General features: G+C 33.6%; 1 pseudogene; it reads right to left on the bottom strand.

Moving 5' to 3' along the window:
* Positions 1-4,140: 4,140 nt before the first annotated feature.
* LOC131076305 (mannitol dehydrogenase-like) overlaps positions 4,141-6,000 on the bottom strand; it is a 44,545-nt pseudogene continuing 42,685 nt past the window's right edge.

The raw sequence follows: 6,000 nt of genomic DNA, 5'->3' as shown, positions 1-6,000 counted from the left end.
TTTCTAGTCAAACAATCAGATTTCCCTGGGTATGCATCAATGCCAAAATGAAAATTGTTATTTTATTTTATTTTTGTGTGCTCTTAGAAAGATTATGTGATACTTTTTCAAAAAGAATTGGTAGACTGTATTATGTTCTTCACATTGTGAAGTTGTTTACAATAGTGTTTGTATGGAAGATGAAGTTGTTGGATACGTTTTCACATTACCGAATCTATTGCAATTGTATGAATTATGGTCATAGATTTTACCTCTCTGCTTTACAGTTTTGTAGAAAATGATAGAATTATTATCATATCTTATCTCCTTTGCTCAATTGTGGGTTCAAACTATATGCTGCATGGGAAGCCTTTCCACAACTTTCAACATTTTCCTTTGATACTCTGCACTTTTGGAATGAGTTTATATGAAACTATAGTTACTACAAAATGATCGTACTTGTTCAGTATTATTTGTCTTCCCTCTTATGCTGATGATGAGATAAGACGGTAATTTTCTGTAAAAAATATTGTTCTGAGAGGAAAATGGTGAGCTGATTTGTAGAACAGACTGCTCACATTCTTTTAAGATTTTACGATGTTTGGAGTTTGGCATTTTTATAAAGTTATCCTTTTTATGCTCCCTACTTTTAGGGTCATTACAAAAGCACCTTACCAAACAAAGAATTTAGCAGAGGAGTCCTCTAATAATTATTTGTGACCCTAATGCGTATCTACTGCAATAAACATCCAGACATTTGTCATTTATCTTTTAAAAAATAGTACTCGTCATTTTTAAAATTCAATTTTCATTGTTTATTATATCATAGATGAAACAAGAGATGACATTGATATCTCCATTATTAATTGAGGACATACATATTAAGTTTGAGGACAATAAATTGCATTGAAAGCTTGTAGAGGCTTAAAACATGCGGTTGGAGTAGTAACATATAAACTGCAAAATGGAGGCAGAAACCAATGACAAGATCTACCCTTTGGTCGATATTAATTACCCACTAGAATCTCGCATCGGTTTAGACAAGAGACAAATCTAGTGCGCATTTTTATTATATATAGTCTATTGGGTAATTATTTATTGTAAATATTTTGTTATTAATATTTGATACAACATTGTCAATTAATTAATTGTTTTGCGTAAATTGTATCTGCTCGAAGGGATGGTACCACACAAAATCATACATCCTCTCATACGGATGAGAATGTCAGTCGTATAAGATCCAACTCTACATGTGCGGGTGTACCACTTTGGATAAGATCCAATACCTCATGTGTGGCCATGTCTTCTCAAGAAATCCTTGGCATCATACAAGTGCACAAGACATGCTTGAGGACACCTTATTAGTGTTTTACCTCAAGTTTTATTAAGTTCTCACTTGATTAAGAGACTCCCCAAATGTAATTGCCAACGTGCCATTTACGAGATGGGGACACCTTGAGAGCCACTCCCTAGACCCACTCTAGGACCTAACTATATGCTCATTCCGTTCTTAACAAATGAGGCATCAAAATGCATCACATTGCAACAATATAAAATTTCATTTTTACATATAAGCATAACTGAGTATTACTCAATTGGCTATTTTCACATGAGAATGGATCCAATTTGATCTACGAATGAAATTTCATACATAATATTCAATTTTGCATATAGTAAAATCGTATTAAAAGCATCAAAACTTCTTATTTGGTTCATGTCACAAAATTGTCCCATAACCAAGTCCATGGATTTCCACCATGAAAGGGCCTTCAAAACCATTCAAATTCCAAAGTGCAAAAACCAAACTTGTAAAAATATCCTTTTGAATCTAATATTCCCAACAACACATTTCAATAATAAAAATCACAATTCATGCATTAAATCTCAATTTTGGTGACTTAACTTTATCTGGGACACATTTTTTAAAATTTAAATAAAACAATTAATTCACTCAATGAAATCAATTGATTTAAACTATGGAAATGTCCCAATACATAATGCTAACCAAAAAAACTAATTTGCAACAAATTAAAAAAGAAGAAGAAGAAGAAATTGATGTTTCCCTACCTCAACTTGAACAAAGTTTCAAACTTTAATAAAATTGCACATACACAATGGATGACCAATTCCTTTGGATGGCAAAACAATTTTCTTAAGAGAATTCCAATGAGCCTCTATCCAAAAATATTTCTCCAAACAAATCTCTTCCAATGAGCAATTCAAATTCAAAATGTAGTAGGGTTTTTGGAGAGCAAAATGCAAATAAAAAACTTAGTGTAAAAATAACTTTATTTTTTCATTATAAAACCCACTTTTTGAAATGAAATATAATAATAATGATTCAAATCATAACTTAACTCTCTCAAATAACCCTCAAATAGACAAGTTATGCAATTACAAACACTCAAATACAAATATGGCATATTAATTTTATTTAATTATTAAATTACAATTATAACAATAAAACTCATTAACATATTTAAAAATGATGATAATTTGCAAATAATCAAGAATGCATAGACAAACTCTAATCATCATTCAAAAAGGCATGATACGGTATTCTAAATATTACCAATCGATAACGAAGTGTGTAAACTCATATTACAAGGAAATAATGCTAATTTTGGAACGATGGACATGGTTGGGTAACATAATAGCCAACGTGTTATCTCTTGTAACCACCGTCAGGGAAGGTTATGCTCAGAACAATGGAGTCAAGTGGGGTCGATGCTTGATCTACAATTATAGGTACTTGTGCATGTACATCATAGCCAAGAAATATATATATATATATATATATATAGTGTGTGTGTGTGTGTGTGTGTGTGTGTGTGGACATGTACACATATACATGTATATATGTACATATGTACATATATAAATGTACATATGTGTACATATGTACATATACATATACATATATATATCTATACATATATGTATACATATACATATATATATATATGTATGTACATGTATATATACATATATATGCTCCCTAGTTTGGGTCAATATAATAAAATGGTTAGAACATAATACATCATCAAATCACTATAAGCATAATAAGCATATCATCATATAATTATCTCATCATAAACATCATAAGTCATTCAATCTACATGCATAAACCACTATAATTATAAACATGTAATATCTACACAATAAAAAAAATATAACTATAATCAGGATGCACAACATGAATGCCAATACAAAATAATAATCATATGCACAATCCAAGAGTAACATATGCGATATCAATATCAAATCAAAATAAAAGTACTAGAATGCAAGCATAGGAAGCATTACAGTTCTCTCAAGTTGTAGTATTAAAACCCTTGGCCACACAAAAACATCAGCCCAATGTTCATATGTAACCCAGTATTGCACCAAGGTGTCCAATCTTTGTGACATCAAAATCTTGGTCATTGTGATTTTGTATGCTTATTTTGATATTATGCATATCTTACATTGTGTTTTTTTATCTATCTTCTATTTCTACTTTTTACGATTTAATATTGGGACTTACTTTGAAGGTTTGGTTTACTAGCAATTTTTGAATGTGACTTGGTTTTGTAAATTGTATCTTTGAAAATGCGTAAGTCATGCCCATTCAAATCTACCTGTCATGAGGAATGGTTGCTCTTTTATCAATTCATTATATTTTTATTTGGACGATATATTCTTTGAAGTTTCCTACTAGAAAATTTCATAGTGATAAAATGTCTTTTTCTTTTATCCTACTTGAATGTAGACATTCTTATTTAGTTTGTTTTGAGGTCTTCCTATGTTTTAAAAGTTTTAGTTTGTTATGATAGTAGAGTCTCTATGATTAAACACTCTTTTGATATTAATAATAATTTGAAATGCAATGTTGTTCATAACATTTTACAATTCACTTACATCATACAATAAGACTAGAAATCTACTTCATATTATTCATAAATTTTATTGCTTACTTAACAATAACTTTATCAATTCATACAAAAACTTACATGCTACACTACATTCTACTTGTTTAGACATTAAACTCTTTATTTTATTTATTCTCTATATCTCTCCTATGGAAATGCTTTCATTAAATCCCCATTATGTCAAAAAATCTTATAAGTTTCTGTTTGCAAATTTTTTCGTCAAAACATTTCTGGTGCTGCGATGCTCACTTTAAACCTTAAAATTCTCAGCATTGTCAATAACAAATCGATATTTAACATCTCCCTTCTCCAACCTTTCCATTGCTTTGTTGACATAATCAATAGATATATTTTCTATGCTGCATGAAATGTTGTGCTCTGCACAGAAATCCATCATCTCCCGCGTTTCCTTAATTCCACCAATCAAGCTCCCTGCAACTAATCTCCGCCCTAAAACAACCATAAAAACAAATTTCGATTCAACTGGGTAACACAAAAACTGAAAATAATGTCCATAACTTGCAGACCTACTGCATTATATACAATACACATTTGAAGTTGTTAATAATGCCATTTTGCCACTGTAGTAGGGAATTAACTTACCAAATATGACACTGGAAACAAGATATTGTAGAGGTTTATTAGGAAGGCCAAATACAACAAGCTTTCCATTGACTGAGAGCAAATTGAGAAATGGGGGCAAGGGATGGTCAGCGGATACAGTATCAATTATATAATCCAGCGATTTAGCTGCGTTCCTCATCTGGTTCTCATCTTTGCTGATAAGGAAATCATCAGGCCCCAAGATCTCTTTGGCTTCTCTTTCTTTGTGTGGGGATGTACTGATAACGGTCACGTGTAGACCAAATGCTTTGCTAAATTTTACCGCCATGTGACCTAGACCTCCAAGCCCTACTACGCCGAAATGATTTCCTTTCTCTGTCATTCCAATGGGGAAATCAAATAAACCAACAAGGGCCACCTCAATAGGCCAACTTTCAAAAAAAACATTAGGAAACATAATCCCAATAAGGAAAAACATAGGGGAAAGGCCCTAGATAAAAGACCATATATCAGATGATCCCAAAACCTACTCAGAATGAGAGGTCGCGTGGGCAACAACCCAAAAAGGCATAACAACTGAAAGAGAGAGGGAGAGAAAGAAGCAGAGATCCTCAAGAAAGGTAGCATCCTCCAACAAAAGAAATAATTTGGCACCAAAGTAGACACATAGCAGATAGAGCCCTCTCTGGTTAAATGCTTGTAAGGTAACCAGCCCTCAGCATCTATTTAAAGTCTGCCCACTTCAACACAAGGAGAGCAACCACTGAGAAGAACAACACCATCCTAGAGAACGAGCAAAAAAGCCCAAAGACACCCATCAAAAGGAACCTTGTTGAACACTACATCTTCCAAACCCACCTCCATAGGTTCAAACGAAAGAGTAGAATAAGAAGCACTTTCAAAAACCTTACCGAGAAGGAAGGGAATACTCAGAACCAATCTCTCGAAGGGGAAGACAAGACTATCCTGTCCAGGAGGCCCATAGCACCGAAGGAAACTCCCCTATCCATCAAGCAATCTCCCATCAATAGGACCATCAGGGCATAACATCGGAGCCCAAACCCATAAGGCACAAAGAGATTGCAAAAGGAACCAAATGACAAGGGCCATAATAGTTCCCATTCAACACCCAACATCAATCTGAATCCAAAGGAATACAATACTGAAGAATGCATGGCTAAAGCCACAAAACAAGCACAGACTTCATAGGGCAGGTCCATCTGCCAAGAATGGAATGACAAACACAAAAATGTTGACCATGGAGCTTAAAAATATGGGCGAGAACCGTAAGAACACAGGGCCAAATGTAGGCCCATGGCCACCCCACATGCGTAGCCATCACAGAGTGGGCCTAGCCACCAAGGATGTAATGCCCACCAACCTTAGGAAGTGGTGTAGGGAGCAGAAAAACCCCATCCCCACCAATGATGCTCCCCACGTGTAATGCCTGCCAAAATACCTTAGAGAAATATAAAAAAATCTATTAGCAAATAGAGATAATTTTTTTCTTAGAACATCAATTACTATTCAAGAATGAATGATCACA

The sequence above is a fragment of the Cryptomeria japonica genome, chromosome 11, assembly GCF_030272615.1.
Source record: "Cryptomeria japonica chromosome 11, Sugi_1.0, whole genome shotgun sequence".
Taxonomy (NCBI): Eukaryota; Viridiplantae; Streptophyta; class Pinopsida; order Cupressales; family Cupressaceae; genus Cryptomeria; species Cryptomeria japonica.
The sequence above is the reverse complement of the archived record's forward strand: the minus strand, read 5'-3'. Positions and strand labels throughout refer to the sequence as shown.